Below are 25,746 nucleotides of genomic sequence, written 5' to 3'. Positions count from 1 at the left end.
TACTTAAGATTCTAAGCTGTGGTATAAAAATCACCCTTGGAGAAAAGATAAGCTTGAATACGTTTTAGGCTGAGCCACAGCAGGCATGATGCCATGAAAGGTAAGCTATCATACCAACCACTGGGGAAGCTAAGGTATAAAAATCATTGCTCCCCTGGAAGACTTATTCAAAGCTATTTTACAATCACTTATAGAATGTAACCACACCATCCTACCTACTAATAATTTCAGCCAGCTAGCATGTGTTTGTTATTCCTTTGTTTTACTCTTCCCCACCACCAAAAAAAAATAAATTCAATTACTGTGAGCCTAATTGTGATGTTCACTCTGTATTGCAAGCACACATTTCCTTTCCTTCACTCTATATTTAGTAATACATGTGTACAAGGTAAGTGCAGCTTTTTCTCCTTTACAATTTTTTGGAGGATGTTCTTTGTATGTTGGGTTTTGTGGTTTTGTTTTTTTCTGAAAGATTATTTGGTTAACAATAGCAGTGCTATTTTTACATGTCAGCTTCCTTTGAAATTGCCCTATTTTAGGGACTGTATCTGTTATAATAGCTTAACACCAATGACTTTTGTCCACTATGAAAAAAAAAGCTGTGGCTTCACTGTTTAAGCCATTTTCTACTTTAGAGCCAGGCATCATTTGGATTGCTCCACAGGCTGAACCAGTCTCTGAAATGTGGGACGCTAGAGGAAAACTCAAAGAAAAGTGGCTTGACTCTGTTCCTAGGCAGCTTGTCTATTGGTTAATATACACTAATATATGCAAACGTTTAGATCATTCTTTTGCTGTTGTCAAGTTTTGAGGCCATTATTCATCAAACTCCTTCATCAGAACAAACTTTTCCCAAACATGCCGGAAATATTAGAAATCCTAGACATCCTTGACCTGCAACGACATTACCCAGCTCCTACCAGTTTCTGGGTGTTACTACTTCTACTGTGGTATGAGAGAGACCCCTGGAGGCAACCAAATGCTGGAAGTGGCATGTGGAGTGAACTGGGAATGCTGAAAATGAGCAGAAATAGCAACAGGTTTCTGTGCAGTGATTCTTGGTGGATGGAACCACCAGAGACTGTAGAAGAGGCACATTGTTACATGTTTAATGTAGGATAGATGGCTACCGCATCCAGAAAGTGGTGAAGTCTTCAGATCGTATTCCAGTTGAGCAGCTACCTTTCAGGTTATATTTTTCATTTCATGTACTCATTTGAATGTAGATGCCTGTTAGGGCACTGAGAGATAAGCATGAAGGGTATTATAGCTGCAAATTATTTTTGCTTTCTTTTGGACTACATGTACTTCAGCTATTACTGAAACCCAAATGTCTGCGAAGCGTTCAGGAAATGTTGATGAAATGAAATGTTTGGCTTGAAATCATATAGGAGATTATTGCCTTTGTCTAGTTAGAGGAATTAACGAATTTGTTAGGCTAATGAGATTTCAGTTATATATAAAGAAAAATGCTGACTAAAAATCTGTAGTTACAGTTATGTAAGTAATCAGACTACATGGTTACTCATCAATTCTGACCTTAAAGGCATAACATCTATCAAATATATGAAATATTGCTTCAAACCTATTTTCAAATTTATCATAAGGATGAGTAAATAGATTATTCACAAGCCCTAGCCTGGTTAAAGCAAAGTATTAGAAATATTAACTGTATTTTCCAACTGGGTCTCTATTGAAAGCATTTTGCTTTTTGCTGCATTAAAAAAAAGCAGCAGACATTTCTCCCCTGTGCCCCAGAAAGCTCCCCTAGTACAAAAGATCTCTTGGACTAATGCATTTCAATAGAGTTCAGTGGAGTATTTCAATGAAAGGTCTATCCCTATTTTTCTTCCCAGCTTTCAAATGTTGACAGATGTGATCTGCTGCAATGTTCCAAAACTGACTGATTGAAATCAAAGATAAGTTTTTGCTTTCCTTGAGCTAGGCAAAAGTTGACTGGCCACTCTAAATAAAAAGCTAAATTCAGAAGCTTTTTTTTTTTTTTAAATACTGATATCTTAATTTCAAAAGCTGGATGAGTCATTCCAGGCTCAGGCTTTCACAGGGATTAGTCATTGCACTGTGGGTCTCCGCTGTTCTCAATAAGCACCATATGATGTTTGAAGCAAAGGCTGAGTTGAACTTGCTGTCATACTTCGGCTTTCCCTGCAGGAAGCCAGCTGGATGCAAACAAGCTTGGACTTCAAGCCACACCTTTCTGCCTGCCCTTCATAAGCAGAAGAAATATCTGAGTTTCTCTACCTGTTCATTTATGCACACTTTTGGACCTATTGATTTTTCCAATGAGGCATGCCTCACTAAAGGCAAAGCTTGCAAAGTCTACAAAGCACACTTTAAGGCACAACGCTTGTGCCTGAACACTGGATAAATATTGGGTGTGATAAGCACAGTATAGTTTATAATTCACAACTGTGATATCAGAGTACTTCAGCAAAAAAGTGTTCAGGCTTTCTGCTGTCCAAACATTTACCATATGCAAAAGAGAACATTTCCTTTAAGTTTCCAAGTGTTATTTCTGCTACAGATCCATTCCATCTTCCATATAATGAAAACTATTCCCAGTCACAAGACTCAGTTGTCTAAGGTTCTCTTGACTTTTGTGACTGTCCCGGCATGAACTGAACAAGCAGCTCAGCATGTCTTAGGCATACAGTGCCACTGGAGGGATTTCCTTGCTGATGTGTATTTGACTTGTATCTAATCGAAGTCTGTTTTGTCCCACTCCTTGGCAAAGGGGCAGAAAAGAGTGAAGCTGCCTTGCAGCAAGAGGATGTGAAGAGGTGTAGGTCCCCTCAGGCAAGGATGACCTCTAAGCATTTCCATAACAGCTTTAAGGTGCACCAGGACCTGTGTAATAGAGCTGACTTGCTGACACTTCAAGTTTCTTCAGACTGAGGCTCAGAGGTGCTTATACTTAATGTGAGTTAGGCTTGTTTTTTTACATTCTGACAATTAGAGTGGTGACATTCTTTTTCTAAGGTCATACAAGAAGATAAAGGGATCCTGGGAAGAGAACCCAGGTGTCCCGGCTCTCATTCTGATTCATTAGTCTCAAACCAACTTTTTCTTCTTTTCCCCTACACATATGTATCTCTTTTGCTTCCACACTATTGGGTGGAAATTTTTTGCTGTACCATACAAGCTTGGAAAACACAGTGTTGTAGGTAATGAATAGTATCAATTTTCTTGCAAGTACTGTGTATACATATTATAACCATATTGACGCTGACAAGCTAGCTTTTATGATTGCTAAATAAAACTGGAAGACTGGGTCCTAAGTAAAGTGAGTAACTGCCACATAGATATTAACCAAGGGAATAAACTGCTCTTCAAAATAGTTTTGCTCTTTGTAGGACCATGTTTAAATTACTTTATAACCTGTTACCAGAAAATATTCACAGAAAAGCTCAAGTTATTAAAATAGACTGAGACCTCCTATAATTTTCTTCCTGACTAAGATACTGAAATTTTGGTGCCTTTTTAAAATCTGAAATGAAAATGAGACAATATGTAGACAAGTATTGAATGATGAAATAAGCGTACACCAATAAAATAAAGTAATTATGGAATCCTTTCATTCTCAAATTTATATGAAATTATTCTGTTTATAACTTCAGCTGAAATGCTATCTAATGAAAATCTCATGCAGTTTGAGAACTAAGTTTGGTGATGTCGATGGTGTTTAGTGGGAAAAGTAGAAGAAATTAATCTGCATATGAAGTAAACAGAAAAAAAGTGAGGCTAAAACTGAGCAGGAAGAAAATTCTGACTTATGGCCACTACTGAAACAACTTTGCTTCATAATTTTCACGTGTTACAGTAGATAATAAATATTGCATGGGGATCTAAGCCTACCTAAAAGTGCTCTATAAAACTGTCTCAGCCTTCTATTGTAGCAGTGGCAAAGTGAGGTTGAACGTACACAGGTAGCTGACATAGGCTTCTGTAATTCTGGGGATAGCAGAGATCAAGATAGATCCCCCCATCCTAATTACAGTAGCCTCTAGGCTGCTCAATTTTATGCTTAATTGCCTATGTTCTCAAGAGTCCACTTGGAAACAGAGGTTTTGTAGGGCAAAGCAAAGTATAATTACACCTGTGAATGAAATGGGGGTAACAAATGCAGCAGTATTATGTTACCTGGGGTCTATCTCACCCTGGGGAAACTCTTGGGGGATTACTAGGTTTTGGTGGAATCAGAAGAGAAGATTCACTGTTCTGTGTCAACTTCAAGAGTTCAAGTGTCCAGTAAAAACATAGTTACGCTTTACAAGCCTGCAACCCTACACAACCATGTAAGAAACAAAAAGGAAAGCTGGGAAGCTCAAATGAGTTGTCACTGTGTAGAAGCATTTCAGTCTGTTCTAATCTAATACCTGAATGATGATCTAAAAGTAAACCAATTTATATTCACACATTTAGGGGTGAAACAGGGGATTTTCAATAATGAATATTCTTTGGTCTGTAGCTGTTGACAACAGATGCACAGAACTGAATGAAATTTCTTGAAGTACTCTATATATCATTGTCTATCAAGTTACTCTAGGTCTTTGGAGTTGTCTCCCAGGTCCAAACATATTTATTTGCTTTTTTTTTCCAAGTCTGTATTGGTCCTAACCCCTCTAGTCTTTGGAACCATTACTCATGTTTCCTTTATTCCAGAAACATAGTAAGCAAACCATTGCAGCTGGGAGGCCACAGCTAATAACACCATAATACAGTTGAATATAGCTGTTTATGTCCAGCAGCTTGAGTCGAAGTACAGCCAGCTTTGCCGGCTCTCTTATACAGCATGCATCCTATTACATTGCAACACACATTTACTAATTGGTTTCATAGCTTATTCACTTACTGCCTATACCAATCATTTTTCTTCCTGTGCTCCAGGCTGTATTCCCTGATTTCACATGTCTTGCTGTGTAACCTTGGAAAGGGCATGAACACTGTAAATTTTGAAATTAGATTTGAAATTAGCTTTCTTTCTGGGCTTTTTCCCCCACACTATAGTCTTGCAAGAGAATCACCTTTAGGCTTTTACTAAAATAGTTTGGCTTCTAAAGTATTGGATAATAAATTGTACATTCTAATGTTGTTTCTTTATGATTGCAACAGAATTGTTTGTAAATATAAGAACAATTTGCTTGTGACCTCTTTAGAGTTAAAAGGTTGAAGAACAGTTTAGCTGGCACAACAGCACAGTTTGATTATCTCAGCTATTAAAAATCTCAATGTTCCACTTGAATACATATTTCCAGGAAAGTAAGAGTTGGTTGGAGAGTTAGAAATGACCCCGTGGGTTGTGGGAAAATGTAGCTGGGGGAGTCCTGGACGCTAACATCTATTCTCTAATCCCTTCCATTGATTTTTGGTTGATTACACTTATTTAGTCTGAGATCTGTCTAGATTCTTTCTGTGGGCAATTGACATCCAACATAACATCAGCTAAGACAAGTGAGATTATCTATTGTTTGGGGATGTGCTTTCTTCTCTCTACATGATGTTGTGAGAACCTAAATAGCTAGCATATACTGCATGTTTATGCTTAAGTAGCTACAGATTGGTGAGGTGAAACCCATTCCTGGAAACATTGTTTTTTGTCTGAGGGGGAATTTCTAAATGTGTTTAAGAGAAATACTGATGGAATAGGAATATGCTAACAGGCTACTTCACCTTAAGCACACCTGGGTTTTTTTCCCGCCTTCAATATAAAGCTCTTTACTTAAGAAAAGGAGTTAAGAAAACTCCTTGCTGGGAGATTAGTGAAAACAAATCCTTGAAACAAATAGTGAATTAGTGAAAATTAATCTCCAAGTAGAATATGTGGAGCTTTCATTGCTTGGATGCTTACAGTGAGGTTGGACAAAGTGTTCATGGTCTTCAATGAATTTGTGAAGATGCACTGTCAACTAGGCTGGAAATGTGTCTTTAAATCCTTAGCCATCAGAATGTGCTTGGTTTGCCTAAATTAGCATCTCAAAAAAATCAAATAACAGTCCTGTGTGTACAGAGAAATGAAGGACAGAGAAATATATTAGCTGGTCCTCATTTGTTTTATTAATATTGTAGCTATTAAATTTTTACACAGACAGGATAGTGCTTTATATTTTAGGCAGCTGAGTTTTTTAATTTTAGAATTGGTAGGGAATTTTATTGTGTAATAAAATTTTTTCTAGCTCCATATTTGCTAAGAGTTAGGATCCACATAGAAAAAGGTCATCAAAACTTAAGTAATTCAAGCTTATCCTCTTGTGCTTATAGCCCCATAACAACTCAGAAAAGAAACTCATTATTGATTGTGCCTAAGGCTTAGGATAAAGTATGTCTCTATATAGTTAATTGTACCCTATGGTACTGCATCATTTCTGCTGTGGCAAGCTCAATTTAGTTTTGTGAAAGTATTACACCGTAAGATTTGCAGATGGGTCTAATAGACATCCATTAATTAGGTGACCACAGGAAATGTGGAGCTGTCTGGTTAGGAAATGGGACTTTGTAATGAATAATGTTTAGATGTGCCAGTATTAATGGTGTCTCAGCATTTGTTGATATGTACCAGGGAAAGTAAATCAAAGAACTATTTAAATAGGTTAAGCTGAACTTGTGTTTTGCATTGCAGACAGGTTAAAAGTGGCTAGTTGAGGATCAGATCCTCATCTGTTTCAAGTCATTTCAATATCAAGCTCAGAAGAAGTTTGAGACTGAACCTTACTTATTTACATCTAGCCATGTACCAGTAGTAGAATAAAGAATAAAACCAGCTTTTGAAAATAGGAAAGACTCATCAGCCTGTACCTTTCTTATTGTAACAATAAACTTGTTAACATAGTAGTACCCACTTGTCTGCATGAGCTGAGCCTGTATGCTCTTGTAAAAAGGCAGGAAGCGCAGTGTTTTGTAGGACCACCTAAGTTCTAGTCTTACAGCATTTACTTATCATGGGAAGTGTTGCATTTAAGAACCATTTTAGCAAGAAATCCATATTTCTACCGTTCTTCCTGCAAAGTTTCTGGAAATCAAATGCTGTGTATCACATATCAGAACTGTGTTCAAGTACTGCTGTGACTTCTGAAATATATGGCCTCCAAAGAGATGCCAAAAATCTCTTTATTCGTTAGAGTAAGTCCTCTAAAACCATAGTGCACCAATTGATCACACCACCACTCCTATTCCACGGCACTCTTACAAAGTGCCACTAATGTGACTTTGCTCTTCTAGACATGCCTCTCTTCTCATAGTTATTCATTGCCTGTGAATCTTCTTTTTCAACAGGGCAGAGACCAGTCCGGATTTACAGTCTAATAGTATAAAAACTGTAGCATGAGTTTCTATAGCTGTATTTTTCCTGATGTATGCTTTGTTGTGGCACTGTGGAAACAGTGGAAAATAGTTCAAACCTAAAAGGCTCATGCTCCCTAGAACAGTGTTTCTGCAGTAGTTGTTGACCTTCTGTGATTAAAGCCTCTTTTTAACAACGACTATAGAAAAACAAGGACTACCTTGAAAAAAGTACTTCACTGTTACGAAGATTATTTTTTAAGCATAGTTAATTCAGTGAAATTGAAGCACCATAAATGTCTATAGTAAGCATCCAAATTGATCTTTGAAATAAACAATCTGTTGTACCTCAGTATAGAACAGAAAACTGATAAACTGCAGGTAACATTTCAGATTAATTTTTTAGACTTTTTTTATCCTTCTTGGAGTTTTCAACTCTTCTGTAGACCTGTAAATTACTTTGTCTCTTGTTTTGCTCAAAACAAGTTATATAACAAAAAACATTGCCAAGAAAATGGTTGCAAATGTAGTAAATGCTCTTTAATAATACATCTAGTTGTCTTCAGCATGTTAAATTATTTTTTGGACTCTCAGACTAATTAGTGCCTTATCAAGTTATCTGGATTAAAGTAAACTGGGTGGAATTTGCAGAACTGTATTTTTGCTCAGTGGATGGTTTCCATGGAAAGCCCACGCTACAGCAGAAGACTCTTTTGTGTGAGTGTGGCAGCATTTGAAGAAAAATAACACCGCGTGAAAACAAATTCTCAGGCTTATAGCTTAAAAGAAAAAAATAAAGGTCTGCTTTGCTACAAGCATCAGTTATAAGCCTCCAGTTCTAATTCATCTAGCACACACAGGTAGGAAAACACTACTTTGTCCAGAGCTAAATATTATCTTTGTCCAGAGCAACACCTACAACTCACCTATCATTTCACTGAACTGAGTGATTTATGGTCCGTGTTGTATTATTTTCCAGGATGATTAAGCAATGAGACAAGAATATGAAATCATGAAGAAATGAGATTGGCAGGTTTTCTATAGCTGCAATTCTTACAACTTAATTGTTTAATGAAATTGTGATGAGGTTTATATATTCTTAATTGGAAGAAACCATATGCTAGAAAGATAATGCAGCACTTCAGCTGGCTGACTGATTTCTATGTTCAGTCCATGTGTACAAAATTTTAGATTGGCTTGTTGATTGTCTAGTTGAAATACATACCATGTGGAACACTGAGTTTTGTCCAAGCAGAAGTTAAAAGAAACTTCAAAAGCTCTAATGAGTCTTACACAGTTATGTACTTATTAAGGCAGTACATTCATTTCTTTGTGCACTTAGTTTAATGAGTCCACTGCTGCACATTTAATCTTTACTATATTTCACTTTATAAGTTTCATATTAATTCTTCATTAATTCTGCATTTAAACAACTGTATCCACACTAGCGGACTACATAGATAACTGTTAGAAATGAGTTTTCCAACAAAGCAAGAAGCAAGTTCTTGTAAACCAGAGAAAAAGAACGGTTTGTAACTTCTTTGTAACAATTTTTAGAGATGAAATATATTGTTTATTTTTTTAAACATAGTTAGAAAACCTTTTCCTATATGGCCTGAGAGGATAGAGGAATGAATGTGACCATTGCCTTGGTAGTCCCTAACACAAATTATGAAGTATGGTGGCTTGCAGAATATAATGAGAGGGCAAGCACAGCTTCACCTTGTCATTCCATCATCTGGTGACCAACACTGTCTGAAGATGATGATGGTGTCTTGTGAGTTGGACGGCACATGCCTGAAACCAATTAACTCAGTGAACACATTAGGGTATTTCCAAAGACTACTGCACAACCAGTTGTTAACCTTTCAGGTGCCAAAAGTGTGTTCTTCTTCCTGTGGTACCTTGAGAGCAATCATCAGTTCTTCATTCTAGCCATTATAATGTTTTATCTGAGTAGAAGGTATGGGTCCATCTGCTCCACATGCTGTAGAGCAGAGAACAGAGCAGCTTATCTGCCCCATGTACTATCAATGCAAACATTGCAAGAAGTGCTGTAGGAAAACGCACTAATGAAAACAATGGAAAACTTTAATAACTGGAGGCTTATAAATGGAATTTTTATTTTCAGTGACTTTTTTTTTAAATGTAGCTAAGTGGATTGGAGCACAACTGACTCATAGTTGTTTAAAAGCAGACACTTCAAAGCAACTCACAAACAAAACCTGATTTTTTAATGTATTTGAAACAACTTGCACAAGATCTTCCCATTAGGGGAAAGGGGTCATCAAAATACATTTAAAATTAAACTTACTGGAGTACAGGCATCTTTCTTTGAAATAGGAATCCAAATGTATTTTAGAGACAATTAAATCAGACACCTATTGATCACTCAGTATCCTCCTGGCAGAACTGCAGAAATTCCTGTTTTCTGGAGGATGTTTCAGCACAGTGCTTGTTGTACCCCCATATCCAACCGGGACCTTCCCCACCGTTTCTCTTTAATGCATAAACTGCAATGGGGAATGCATCTGCTTAGGAAAAAAGTCTGATGCTCTTCTTCACTTAGATGACATCTTAATCAATGGTAAAATAAAAAGCATGTTTGATTGTTCAGGACCTCTACAACTGTCATGGCATTCTGTGGTGCTGAGCTAAAAGTGTTAAATGTTCATTAAAGGGTCACTAATAAGGAGCCTGATTAAGAAATTGACTAATTTTTATTATTATTTAGCAGAATTATAAAATGGTCAATAAAATATATAATTTACGCTAACAAGCATGTACGCCTTCAGCAAACACGTCTGACTAAAGGGTGGCTGGTTGTAATGGTGCCTCAGGGGACAGAAGGAGGTTTTATAAAATTTCTGTGATAAAATAATCAGGGGGACAAAAAAACCCTTGTGCCAGCACACTCATTGGTGGTGGCACACTATGCTAGCCTCTTTTTTTTGTTACGCTTTATAAAATACATGAATAAGCTTTAAAATATAATTACATTAACAAAGTCAACATTTAGCTGGGTCAGGAAGTATTTACAATTGCGGATCTTTTAACTGAAGCTGTTAAGTAAAACACATTAAATGGGTAAAAATGCTTGCTCTTGAAAAAGCAGATAAACCACTATATTTTAAAAAAAAAACATATTCAGTTTCTGTCAACATAACTTCATAGAATAAATATGTATTGTGTTCATTGGAACTTCTGAATTCTGGAACCTTACTCGTGCATTTATTCTTATGCTGTTTACACTTCTCTCCACTGTCCCTCAATTGCTTTGGATATTGAAGTAGATTTTATAGCTGACTGACAGATTTAAATATATTACTTGGAGATAAGTATATATTGACAAACCTGGAAAGAATGGTACTATATGGATGAAGTGTGCAGCATCAGCAATTGTAAATGGCAAACATGCATGTTTTTGCTATTACTACTCCCTTTCTGAATGTTTCTGAAGGGAGATTAGCATTTCAGATGGTACCACAGTTATTTGTCACACTGCATTTCCATACTAACATGGGACTACTAACAGACATACTGTTGAACCTGAATTTTCCATCTGATTTCATTACCTTGCTTATTGTTACTTTCCTTGGTATCTCATCCAGTTATTTTGGACCATGTTGCTTAATCACTCTTTCTCTAGCCATAAAAACCTGGGGTTCCTCTGTGGTCCTCTTTCTAGTATTTTTGTATGCTTTCTGTTTCAGTGTGTATTTTCAGCTGCACACACAGCTATGTGTATCATGATTCTTTTGTCAAAACAGAGGTAACAGTAGCGCACATGGGTGGAGGGGTCTGTAGAGATCTTCATGAAATGCTAGTGATCAAGTGGCTTACATCACGTATCTTTGTGCAGCTTTGTCTTAAAGACACCTATTAAAGTCTGTATTTCATGGCAGTGCACTGAGATCAGTAATGTAGGAATCTTCACCAGGTCTGGCATTTGATATCATAAAGAAACCAACAGAGAAGGAACTATAGGAGAAGAACTATTCTCTCTGAAATAAGCACCCTCCGAGTTGTTTTGGTGGCCTTTGTGATATGCTGCTTAATAGCACCATGTGGTGGGTCAGCATTTTATTTGCGTGCAAAGCACAGATTGAGTAATATGTACCCACAAATAGAATTTCTTTTTTGAGTCATGACTCCACCAAATTCTAGTTCCTGGTTTTTAATCAGGTTTATAGTTCTATTCATGATTGTACCTTTCTCATTGGTCTTGATTTTTAGGTTTTCACAGTATATTTCCAGTAATTTCTGGCTGGTGCTGATTCCCTGATGATCCTTGAGCACAGACCTCAATGTCAAGTGAAGCTTCTGAAATTCTTAGATGTTGATTCCTCCCCATCAACTTCAGCTTGAGTGTCCCTATTTTCCCATGAGTGTGCACGCTTACTTGCTTTGATCTATAATTCTGCCTTTTGGCCCTTCCATGTATCCATTGATAACAGCCTAGCAGCATCTCTGCTTGTATCGTTCTCAACATAAATTGCCATTTCTTTTTCATAAGTATCACTGATTAATTATGGCAGGCTGTTGTATTAGAGTAGAGGCCAAAGATAACACTCAGATTGGGGTGACAGGGTTCTGGAAGTCCTTAACTGTTACTACAAATGTCTGAGATTGCTGTCTTGAAACATTTCTCTTTCATTCATGCCTGCAGCTACAGATCTATGAAATATAAAAGAAACTTAAACTCATGCACCAGCAAGTTCATCTGTTTCATTATGGAGAACATGTCTTCAGTAGTATCAAAAAACACATTTTGTGGTGATTGCCTTCCATGAGTCCTTTTCATTATATTCCTTCAGTCTTTGTATATTGGACACTAATGTCACTCACTGTAGCTTATAACAAATATTTGCGTGCTTCGGAATGAATTCTGCCTCACAAGTGAGGGTTTAGATTACCAGCTTATTCTCAGGCTCAAATTTCATTGAATTGGTGGTGTGCCAAAACAGTGGTCAGATACAGGTTTTGCATGTAATGGGTTAAGCACTTGCTAAATAGACAGAAAAAATTGAACTATGCTTGGCAAAAAAAATAGAGTTGTAACACAGCTGGTCCACTTGTATCACAGTAAATCAGACACTTCTTGTAGTTTAAATATAATGCCTTCTGGTTTATAGATTCCATGGGATATCCACAACTCGTACTGCATATGAAACCTGAGTGACTGACTACTTTGGCTATTGACAGAATTTAGGCTATGTCTAGTTTACAGAAAGAAACGTTAATTTAATAGATATCTAATAACATCCAGTAAGGCTTAGATTAAACCCAAGAGGATTTTTCTGTACTAGGCATAATGTAACTACAGCAGAAATAATTTAAGTATTGCAAAACAATGTGAAAACAATTATTTTTATAACTGTGGTTTGCCCCATAGGAAAAACAAATCAATAATGCAGTTCCCATATGAGGGGTTTTTTTTAATTATTATTTAGTCAATGTTTGCATGAACATCTAATTGAACAAAAGGTATATGTTTCTTTGGTTTCTATAATTCTAAATACTGTATTTATTTTTTTCTACACGATTCAAATTCCGATGGGAAACTCTGCCTTAGAAAGTAGATACATGTCCAATGCAGTAGGTAATGGCACTAAGTTTAGGATTTTTTCCCTCAGGTTTATAGGTTGGTACCTTTATGTTTTGTCATAATATGCTTTTTGAAATCTTTCAACTGTCCAAAGGATCTGTTTTCTAACTTGCCACTGGTGTGTATGAACTCATTAAGCTGGAAGATGCCAAATTTTCAATATACTATGTTCTTTGAAACTGCTGACCCCATAGTCATAATATATATACACAAAAGACAACCCTTTTCCCTGTAACATACTATGAAAAGCCAGAGGGGAAATGGTATCTTTTATAGAAAAACATTAATTTTAACTGGGTGGGTTGTCAGTGGCTTGATTGCTTTCTAGGAACCCTTAGAAATGGTTCCCTACACAAACTGGTCTCTGAGCAGGTATCTGCTCTTACATATTTCTCCACCAACCCTCAGATGTACAGCAGTATTAGTAATTTAGTTGTGATTACTTATACAATTATGGTGTAGTTCATGTAGGTTCCACTCCTTCCTCAAGATAAAGATGTTTAGTTCTTTTATCAAAGTGCTAGTCTTCTTACAATAGCAGTTTCACAGGAAAGAACAAAATTAAGGAAAGCATAAATCTATTTGACCCACTGACACACAACCACATTCTCAGAGAACATTACAAGAGGCATAATAAGTATATTATTACCAGTGGGAGTAGAGATTTTGTGGCAGTTAGGATCCTATTGTAATCCTTCCTTAATTCTTTATATGTATTCAAATCATTTTTAGCAAGTGTTCTGATAAGCTGAAGAAGGAAGAAATTAAACAACTTCTCTTTTCCTTTTCAGCTTACACTGCAAAATTATATTTCTCAGGTGGTACTTTGCTATGGAAAAATGTGATTGACACACGGCCTCACTAATTGACTGTCTCTTACGTTTTGTACTGGAATTAGCCAAACTCTGTTTTCCATATTCTGTATTCTCTTGTTAACAGGATGTTAGAAGACCTGAGGGGGGAAAAAAGATTAAAAAAAAAAAAAAAACAAACCCAAAAAACAAACAAACAAAAAAACCCCAAAACAAAACAAAAAACAACACTAGGAAAAAACCAGAACAAACCAAAATGGAAACAAAACAAAAACCACCAAAACAAAAGAGGGGTTCTAACAGCAGTAATCTTGTAGATTTCTTTCTGAATATTTTTTTTTTAATATTACAGTAACGTTAATGGAAGGTCTTATGATTCTGCTACTAAGAATAACATTTGTGTAAGAGTCAGTAAACTGCAATGAACTTCTGTTGCTCCTTCTGTTAATGGGTCTGGTTGCAGTTCTGCAATATGGTCTCGTGAGCCGTGACCTCACTCCTTCACAACATGTTTCCCTCAAGAAATGAAATAACCTGACTGGCTTCATTTTAGCTGGACTTGCTAAAGTACTGTTCTTGAGAATCATAAAGACATGCAGGTTTTCAGTTAGTAATGAACAAATTCCAGGGTAGAAGACCTGCTGGATGTGCTTTAGTTCTGTTTAAGTGCTGAATTCCAGAAAGATGCAAGAAACTTCAGTAGAGGGATCTCTGAGTAGTATATGATTTGGCTTTAAATATCAAAATCATCAAAATACAATCCCTAAATAAGATTCCTTTCAAAATCAGGACCTTACAAAATCCACAGAAGGAAATTTAGGAGCTCAGCTGTAATTACATCTGAGCAGCCCACAGCCAGAAAAAGATTTTTTAAAAGTGGTTTGTATGAGAAGCCTGTTAAAGGGGAGACTAAGCAGTTTATCTGATTGTGACTAATGCAGAATAAACAAGTGAAGGTGGTGTTGAAAGTGCCGCTGTGCCTGAATATGAGGAGGAAAAGAACCTTATACTGATTCATGTGCAACTGATTCTGTATGCATGCTTTGTTATTCACAGCTGGCTGAAAAATATAAGGAATTTGAAATAAACTTGATGCAATTTTCATGCTGCTAGCATATGATACCTTTTTAGACAGCAGGCAGGGGAAAGCTGGAATGTACTTTTCAGCTCCTGAAGTCATGACTACTGCAGGCAGTCAGGCGCTGGCTTCTTATTCCTGTAAGCACCTGCGCACATATGAAGGGCCAGTACTTCATAGCCAAGGCAAGATTAGGACTGATTCTAGAGCAAGAGTACACAGCTGGAGATAGATCATATGCTAGGGAAATGCAACTAAAAGCGAGTGGCTGAAGGTGTGACTGTTAGTTATTACAGAATAAGGGTCCACTGTTGGGGAGGACGTAAGGATGTGTGCTTGGAATACAGCTGGAAGGAGTGGAGAAACATACCTGATTTGCATGTGTGTCATTTGGTACAGGACTGGTGTCCATAGCTGCCACCAGCAATGTATGTACTGAGCACCACCATCCCTTTCCCTAGCAGCAGCCATGGCTGGCCATTGCCAGTACTTGAGAAAAGCAGATTTGGGAATCCCTGAGACAATCAATATCCAACCATGGCTCTTAGTGGTTTCCACTAGAACAAAGACCTGCCACTATCAGATATTTGTTTGTTTGTTTGTCTGTTTATAAAATGTGTATGTTATCCTTCTTCCCTGAATACTGTACGTTTTCCTTTGGCCCATTTCTAGGCATTTCAGGGCCTCCTCAGGTTCATGTTCTTTGATGCCTTCTCCCATAATTAGAGCTTTCTCCTCGAGTTCCTGTATTTCCCCTCATGTTTTCAGTTCAAACTTACCTGTGTACCTAGTTCCATGTGTGGAATTAGTCACTTGGGAAGTGCAGCTTTTCTCTCCCAGTTAGTTCTTGCTCTGTTATTGCCGTGTAGCTCAATATCTTCAACGGTAGTATCTACTATTTTCTTTATCTTACTCCATAAAGAAGCTTAATATTTTTGCTTCAGGCTTTTTATGTAGCCTGAACGATGAGCATACTAACTACACTACAACTTCAAGCCTGTGATTGCCTATAGATCAAAGACACTTATGATGCCAGCCCTCAACACTTTCCAGAAGAGGTTGTTTAGCTAGCTGTATATTAATGCTGCTTAGCAGGTGGATGCGAAGCAAACTATGATGAGACTGGTAAGGAAAGAGACATTAGTACAGACAGTAGGCTGCAATGAGTACACAGACCCTTCTGGAGAAAAGTTAAGCACCTGCATAAGACATGCACAGGTTGATGATCTGTTGTGCCAGGTGACTTTCAGTGGGTAATAAAGCCCCCCAAAATCACTTTGCATGTTCATATTTAATATTGGTTTTACAGATATACAAGGATGGCTATTGTGCCCTTTCTGGTAACTTCTCAAAATCACAATGGAAGCAACTTTCTGGACTACTTATAACTGGAAATAAATTGTATTCCTTTCTCTGATGAGTAGTTTCCATAAGAAGATATTTCTTATATGTCCATGATTCCTATGATTCCTATGATTCTTTCCATAATACTTAAGAACTGTGAACACTCATCTAGATAACTTTTAATATGAACAAAAATAGCAGGGATTTGGCCTAGTAGGAAAAGAAAAAAATTCACTACCTTGCTACTCATGACCTATTACTGGAGCTCAAAAAGCCAAGACAACTCTGCCAAAATTAAAGCATGGCTATGTAGCTATAACTTAAGTGGAGCTAACTAGGATTTGTCTAAACAAACAAAAAAAACCCCAACAACTCAAAACAAAAGAAAAACCAAAAAACCCAAACAAAGCATACAGGAAAAAAACCCTGTTATTGGAAAGCATGCTGAGCACCAGTGTTGGAAAAAAGCTGGCCAAATAGCATGAGGTATAGCCTTAGACAGTAAACTGCTAACTCGTTTTAGAGGTTTTGGTAAGACTATTTGTGAAAAATGGTAATTTTTTTTTATGGAATGAAATCGATTTTCAATTTAGTGAAGGCCTGTTTGGACATGGTAGTCATTTAAAATGGATCATAATGCCAGGAAAAAGGAACAAAAGCTTGCAAATAGCTCAAAGAGTTAGTTAAATGCATCAAAAAGCCTCATTCACTTTTTTTTTAATAGATACTGCAGGTACCTGAGGACCATTAACATGGCAAACCCTTTTTTCTTTTTTTCAAGTAGAAATGTTAAAAAAGTTTAAAATAAAATATAGTACCTGTAAGAACTTAAACAAGACAGAATATAAAAAGTGTATATAGGCAATAATCACTAAAACTATAAAACACCTAAGTAGAATCCCAATTATTTGGATAGAAATAAGTAATTTGGACAATGTTGTCTGAAATACTACTTAAGTAATACTAATTCTAATGATAACAGGAATAAAAACTTTATCCTAATACAAATTCCAATGTGTATCTTTGGCATTGAGTGTCCCCTAAAGTTACATCAGTCCCCTAAAGCGATATCAACCCTTTTGATCACTCTTACAAGTAGTTTGAGGAAAGATGTGCAGATAGTAATGGTTGTTCTGGTTTATTAACAGTCATTGATGGGAAAACTACAGGACTGAAAACAATACCTAGAATTTCAGCTGAGAAGTGGATTACTGAAGACAGTTCATCTCAGTGAACATATTTTTGGCTTAGTTTTTTGACTCATGCATCAGAAGGATCATTCAGTGCAGTATCTTCTCATTCTGACTGGATGTATCTGTCTTCCCCCTCCCTCTCTCACCCCCCCACCCCCCAAGAAAAATATGTGGTCACATTTGAGTTGTAAAATAAGAAACGTGCTGTCATTTGATGACAGTAAGTGCAGTCTTTTGTTTCAATTAGAGGTTTGTGCAAATATTCTGAATGGGACTATAATAAAGGAAAAAAGCATAATGAGAAACTGACTCCTTCCTGTCATGAAAAAGTACATTTTATGTTCCTGATGGAAACCTACTAACTTCTAACTGGCATGTACATTTTGGAAATGGGTAGGGAACCAGTCTAAATTTTGCATATATTAAGTAGATTCACCAACACATTATCTTATACATAGATATGCAGTATATATACATATTTATCTCTGCATAAGGATGTAGCTTAGGAACTGAAATTCCAGCACTGATATCAGAAATGACACTACAAAAGTGTTTTTTCTAGTCAGTGCAGTATAAATGGCTTAGCTGATTCAAAACAAATCATTAAAACCTTTCTGGTTTGCATGGTGTGGTTATTTTTATTCTCTTCTTTCCTTTCTGCCATCTGTCCATAAACCTATTGATTTTCCCAACGTTCTCTGCTTTTGCTGTTGATGCGGCATATCAGCTTCCGTTTTGTTACAGGGATATTTCTTTTCCCCCTTGATCCTTGCAGGACGTTTATGTAAACGGAAACAAAGATCAGTTATAATGATGATGTAAGCAGGAGAATAAAACTGCATTGATCCAACATTGAATACAGTTCATAGGAATAAATCACACCCTAGAAAAAAGGGATGGGGTCAATATTTTTGAGCTTGTTAGCTATTTCATATAGTTTTGATACATTAAAGTCTGGTTATTTTTTCCTTGTGTTACTGTTCTCTTTACCAGAAATTATCTTGACAGGATTAAAATAATACTGTCCTAGGCCAGTGGAATGTTTTTATAGTGTAACATTGCATATTCTAGTATGCAGGTAGTTAACAGCCTTCTGGATATACTGTGCACCTCTATCAAACCACTTAAAGAGAAATGATTGATTAGGCTCTGCATAACTGAAATAGCCTTATAATAATAGAGAATTAAAGTGACTACTTCTTGTGAGATTTGTTTCCAGGTTCCTTTAAAGTTACCTAGCAAGCTGCGTTCATTAAAGGACAAGAGGCAGGTAGAGACTGATCCTCAAAGTCAAGGTTCAAATTAGAATGGATGCAATAAATCATGTCTCTGAATGGAAAAGCTGTATTTAATATATTAATCCTTATGAAGACTACACAGAAATTAAGCCTAGCAGTATAACTGTAGAAAATCAGTTTGTAAATATTTCTGGTGCTTCTTAAAAGTACCCTTGCTTAGGTGGGAGATATCATTCTGGGGTGTTTTTTCAGATTATATTTCCCATGCAAATATTACATAAAGGGAGTGCTCTTCTATGATTGTACCTGTTATCGTAAGAGTAAAAGTCTGGACCATAATTTTTAAAAAGTGCAAATAAATTATATGCATAAGTGCCTATCACCCTCTTCTGTGTTTTCAAATAACACTTTTCTTAACACTTAATATGTTGGCTTCCTAAAGACTGAAATCACTGACCTTTTTCTAGTATTTTGATGGAATTCAGAACTGCATATTTCTAACAAAGAATATTTTCTGATCTTAAGGTCTGCTGATCCAGTCTACGGTTCTAGAGTTTGTAGCAAACTGTCTTCTGGAGCATGATATTGTTGTGAAGGTCAGTGCTCCAGTGGTGGAGCCAGGCCTGTGTCACAGTGAGGCAAAAGAAGTATAAATGATTTTGGGTTTTTTTTAAAAAAAAAATGTGACAAATTGGGATGGGATGGGATGGGTAGCTGTTAATACTTTTGTCTAGATGTAACCTCTAACCTGATAGTGCCTAAATTGCTTGTTGGAAGCCAGAAAGTTGTTTTAGGTTAGGATCATCTTATAGTCATTCTTTCAGTATCTGCTGCTAGGTCCCTGCTGACACAGTGCTGAGATAGAGCTGTCTGGTTCTGTATGGCCATTCACTTCTCTGTTCTGTATCTTGATTCGAGATCTAGGATTTACTTATTTTAAAGTCCATAAAACTACAACTGGAAAGGAAAAAGCTTTCTAATAAAGCTGTTGCACCACTTAAAGTTCTCAGTGTTCTTTTTCAGAAATGTGGACTTGTTAAAAATCAAGTCTTCATTGAAGGAATTCTCTATTAGTTTTGATAGGGATAGCATTCTAAAGCCTCAGTCTCCACAGAATAGCTGATGGATAGAAACGAACCTGAAACTCGCATACCCATGGAGAGTGAAGAGAGGAGAAAACTATGAGTTTGAAAGAGTTTCAGATTCAGGTTTTTCTTTGTTATAGTCATTAGATACTTGCTATTTTATTATCACCTTGCTGAACAGTCTTCCTTCACCGACCATAACAAAGACAAAGCTTGTATTTTACTGACCTTACATAGTTTGGTTGTAGTCACTGAGCAAAAATGTAGCCATTAATCTTAAGACTGAATTTATTCGTAGATTGTGATGAAAAGATGTGTCTGAAAAATATTAACTAGTTCTTCTCAAAATAGATATGGAGAATTTTGACAAATTGCACATTTCTGCAGAGGATTTTAATAGCACTGTTGTACTTAAGTCCTGTCCTCTTGGAGGACACAACAGCTCAATTTAAAGCTAAGCTTGCTATGTTCTTGAATTGTGGAATTGAATAATTTGCTCCCACAAGATGTTTCTTAGAAGGGTGTTTAATTAGATGACTGGAATTACCATTCAAACTGGGATTTTCCAGAGGAAGCTAAGAAAGTTTGAAGAGGAGATGCTTGGAAAATATTTCAGACCCACAGGGTTGGGCAGCCTGTCCCTAGGCTGGGATCCCATGCTCTGACTTGCTCCTTGCTGCAGGGACGTTAGGCCTCCAGAGCATACCTGGTGGCGTTACATGTACTTCTATGTTAAGATGTTGCATTGTAACTTAAAAAACAAAACACACCCTGCAAATTCCCTGCCACCTTCTTATGGCAAACTCCTACTCTTTTACTTCATTAATGGAAGAAATAATGAATCCTTTTTTTTAAAAAAAAAAAAAACAAACAAACAAACACCAAAGAAAAACAAAAAAAAACCTCACTTAAGGCTACCTTTATTTTCTTGTTCCTAGGACATTTTATTTTTGAACTCACACCACTAAAATAGAAGACTGTTTTGGAGAGATATTTTTGCAACTGTAGTTCACTTGGAAAGAGTATTAATTTGCAAGTAGCTCTTGGAGAATTTTTTTGTTTTGGTTTGGGTTTTTTAGATCAGGAAATTGGTGGTTTTTGAAAAATGGGTGTTTGGAATCTTCTGTAGTCTAATCTTGTTTCTTTCCCTGTTGTAGTAACAATCTTATTTTTAGAGATATCCCTAAATCCTCCTCCAGCCAGTTGGTGCAAGCACAAATCATTATAAGCTTGGGCACCTTATGGTTCTTCTCTTAATAGGTGTTCTGCTTTCTCATTGAGACAGCGGGGACATCAGCTTTGTTCTTCTTACCTGACTTGTTCTTGATAATGAATTTTTATTAAGAGAAAGGAGGACTTTGTTCCCCAGCTAAGGAAAAATAACAAGAAGGGTTGCTTATGATAATCGTGTATCTCTGTAGTTTCTGTTGCTTTAGCCTCCAGAACTGAGCAAATATCAGTTGCTGTTGCCTTCCAGCGTAAGAATATAAGGAGGGGTAGTGGAGTGGCTTTTAGACCTACCCAGATGTCACCCTTTGCTCTGGTGGTGTCTGTAAATGGGAGGGAATCACCGAGAATGGGCAAGGGAGTGTTGTGGTTTTCTTTCTAGGGTGCACATGGGGAGGGAAACCTTGAATATTTAAATACATAAAGCAACAGTGGTAGTAAGAAGACAAAGAACTTGAGGAACTGATGGGAGGGAAAATGAAAAAGTATAGAAGGATACACTTAGAGAATAGAAGAGAGACTAAAAGAGAATTAGGAATAAACCAGAAGGGAACAATAATGAAATTACAAAGGGAGTATAATCAGTTATGGAAAAACAGGTTTAGGTTCATTTTATTTTTGTATTTTTCCCTGAGACAAGGTTGTTAAGTAAAAAAAAAGAAGGAAAAAAAAAAAAAAGAAAAGGGCAGATAAAAAGAAACATAAAAGGAGGATAGATAAAATGCATAATAAAAGAACTAATGTAGAAAATATTAAACCAAGTGACCATACGAAGCATTTCCTTTTTCAATTTAAAAAGGTTATGCGTAAGGATAAAAATTCATCTAGTATACAAAAAGCAATAAGGACAGTCTTGAGTGCTCTGCTTGTATTTTGGTTTTTGACTACTGTTTTTCTGACCTATATACACTCTGTCTTAAGTTTTTGGACCACTACCTTGTGAAATGCAGAAAATAGTAAAATACACCTAATTATCCAACTCTAAGCCTGACTTTGTGTTTAATACTTGGGACATCAGCAAGATCCACACCAGTTCCTAGGAAATTGATTTCATTTCATTAACAGACTAGTCACTTCTATTGCCAATTTATTTTATGGCATTTAATTCAACAAAGTTATACCATACTCTGTATTTACTACATATCTCCTCATTCATATTGTGTCCTCAATAATAGCTTGTGTTTTGAACGCATTGTGAAATCACATGCTATATTCAGTGGATGAAAACTCATTGGAAAGCTGGCTTTGTCTATCTCTAGTCAACACAGATTTAATGTAGACTATTACCTACAGCTCTAGTAATTACCTGAAACCTTGGGCACCGTACATTCCTGCCAAAGGTCACGATAGTGAATTACTGGCCTGGTCCTGTTCTTCTTATAACTCGTAGTATTTAATTTTTTCATTCTTCTCTTAAAAAAAAAAGACAAACTATTTGTTGAAGGCAGTAGCATAGTAGTTAATAAGACAAAGCTGCCTGCTGTAGCATGCTGAGAATGCTACCTAAAATATAACAATTGTGAGTATGTGTAAAAATGAAATGCATCCAATTTCGTTTTCAAATGAAGACGTGAATGAGCCTGACTTTGCTTTGTATACTTAATTTTAAATATGCGTTTTTGTTTGTTTTATAATTTACCACGTGAAATTGATGTTTGTAGCTATGAATTTTTCATAATAATCAATGTAAACTTCTACAAATTATTTAAGACCAGTAAGCAGAAGATATTAGAGAGGCTATATCTGAAACTCTGTTGACCATAGCAAGGTTTTTAAAAATATAGGAAACTAGATCAGTTCAGTCATGTAAGCAATTTTTTTCTAGAATACTATTCAGCAAAACATAAAATGTTGCTCAGTAAAGATCACTTCAATGGCTATAGAGACCTAAATCCCCCTAGCTCTAATTCAAATAACTAATCATATTTCATAACCAGTTAAAAAACAAGAATCTGTTACAGGGAGAAGCAGGATATAAAAATTGCTAGTAAATAACATTACAAACAGCTTTGCATGATCACACTTCAGTTCTTTTGATTTGGTAAACAGCACAATGATATGGAATTGAACTAGTCAGTCATTAAATAAAGGAACGTGACCTATGCAAGGTAATTCTAATTAAAATCCAACGTCTGTGCACTGAAATTTATTGCAACCTTTGCAAGGTTTTTGTTTTCAGAACTAATTAAAGTGATGCAATGTGAATGTGGTTTTGAGTTTGGAGACCTCATATTCATAAGCTTGTGGTTCCTAAGCCTGTACAATCCTCATGTCTTGCCTAATTTACCCTCAAAAAAATACATGCACTTTGTGGTCTGCTGTCATCCTTTCACCATGACTTTACCGCCCCCTTTCATTTTGCATGCCTTAGTTGTGCTGTCTGCAGAACATTCTCAGGTATTTTTTTTTCAGGGGCTGTTACCTGTTTGTGGGGTTTTGTAATGTGGATATAGTAGTAAAATACTTGGCCTAACAGAAACCGTTTGAGATGACAGGCTCTTGTTAGCAGAGTAATAACAGCTGATTCTTTTCATCACATGTTTGCTCTGGAATTTGCAAACTGGATTAAAAAAAGACATCTTGGCATTGGGCAATCTTTTAGACTGTTATTTCAGTAATGGTGTGTTTTCAGAAATCTTGATAGGCTAATGTTTGACAAACTTGCATAACCAGAGGCATGATAATAATGAAATGCTTTGAGGGAAAATCTTAGCAGTAAAATGAAAAATACTGTGTATGGTGTGATATGCCTGGCCAATGAGTGCAGTTTGGAAATGTATGTGCCAGTTACAAGGTTTAAGAATAACACTGCATATTTGAGGATTTAGTTTAGAGAAAGGACCAGCAGTTTCCTGGAAAAGAAATCTCTGGTATCTGTTGTTTGGTTTGCTTTTATGAGGGCAAAGGGATTGTGAATGTGACAACCAGCTGTTAAGATTTGCTTCTTTAAAGTAACTCCTAGAAGCTGTTAACAAAGTACTGCCTTATTTAATTGGGTTTACTTGGTATATATGTAACTTTTTCCTCATTTAAGCTTCCTTTTTTATATACCTCCGTCACAGCCACCACCAGAGGCAGACTTATCTGGAGAATTGCAGTTCTTGTTTGAATCTTTGAGGATGGTAGCAATGACACGTTCTACCCTCGTGTGCATCCTAGCTGTTATTTCTCCAGACTAGAAACTCTGTTTCAGCTGTTTGTGTGGATTTAGCATACTTTCTTTGATTTCTTTTTCAGATCCAGGAAAACAAAAATTGGAATGATAGGAATTTGGTTTGGAAGTTTAGAGCAGGATTTAGAGATCCAAAATATAGGTAACAATTAGAGAAATCAGAAAATGAAATTGCGTATTGACTATGTGGAAGTCAGTGAGATACTTTTGGCATTTTCTAGAATAGAAAGAGAAAGAGAAAAAAAGCTCTATTTCTCTCTTTTTTAAAAGCAGAATTAACAGATGAAGTGATACTGGCTGAGGATCTTTAAAAGAAAAAAGCAGAAGAGGATTTCTAGTTCTATCTCAATGTAGATTACTGTAGATTACTTAAGTATTATAGTCTGAGAATATTCTTTTCACCACACATGAAAAATGTATGCACTGATTGTATGGAACTGCAGCACCTGAAGATCAGTGTTTGCCTCTATTTTAACTTTTAGTATTTTTAATTTCTTCTTCCACCAAGACTGATTCCTCTATTTGTTAAAGCAATCTCTGTTCAAAGTTTAGGAGAGCATTTAACAATGCCACCAGCCTTTTACTGGGGTAATGGCTGAGATGAAAATGCCTTTAGTAATCAGTTAATTTTAAGTGTAGTGATATAGTCTGACAAAAATAACTTTGTTGCCATTTGGGTACTTAATATCAACGTAACTCAGAACAAGGTAAGCTTGCTTTAAGGAGATATTTTTTTCAATAATATGATATTCTTATAGAACTTAATAAACAGAGAATAGGTCTTCTTTTTCCAGCAGGTAAATGTTCATCTATTTCTTTAAGCAGATAATTTGTTGTTATTTTGGTTTTAGTTTTACAGGATATAAATTTACATAATTCAACATTTCTTCACACAGATGAGTTATGTAAGCCCAATTTCACTTCAGCCTAAGCATAACTGAAGACAAGTTTTTCAAGTGTTTGACACATATACCTGCTTTCAGCAAAACCGGGAAATCATTTGAATAGAAAATGTTCGTATATGTAATGGCTCCCCCCACCAAAAAAAATCTTTTACTACCTAGATCCACAATTTCAGATACATGTGGCAGTCACTTTTAATTTACCTGGAGATAAATTACCTTAGTGACATGGTTTTGCTCTAAGCATTGCATTCTGTACAATGGCTGAAGTCATACACTTCATATGCTTTCAGGGCAAATGAATTCTGTATTTCTCTTTCTGTGTAACAGCTGGTGTAAAAATCTGTTCTCATATTTCTGCTATTGTTTTTTGTCCCTTGAAAGGATAAACAATCAGTATTTTCTGGAAATCCAACTCTATTGGGTTTTACTGCCAGCAAACCATGTGTGCTAGTGGTAAGCAGTAAGATTTGGCTTAGAATTGAATTTCCAGTGCTTATTTCTCTAGTTCTCCTGTAAGCAAGTCTTAAACTAAGAAATTATAAGATAATATCAAATTATTTCTGGTGCAGTGGTATTTACTAACACAATTCAACTTTCTGAGTTTCCTTCATCCAATTTTTAATGCATTAGATCAACATCATGTTTGGGTTTCTGTCAGACAATACTGCAATATAATTACAATTTTAAATGTAGTCCAATTTTGCATACTGTTTTTTTCTTTTTCCCCCTCTTTTTTAAAAGTGAACAATACAGTATGCTTAAAAAAGATTAAAATCAAAGATCTGCTG

The sequence above is a fragment of the Falco punctatus genome, assembly GCF_963210335.1.
Source record: "Falco punctatus genome assembly, chromosome: 11".
Lineage (NCBI taxonomy): Eukaryota > Metazoa > Chordata > Aves > Falconiformes > Falconidae > Falco > Falco punctatus.
This window is presented reverse-complemented; position numbering follows the sequence as displayed.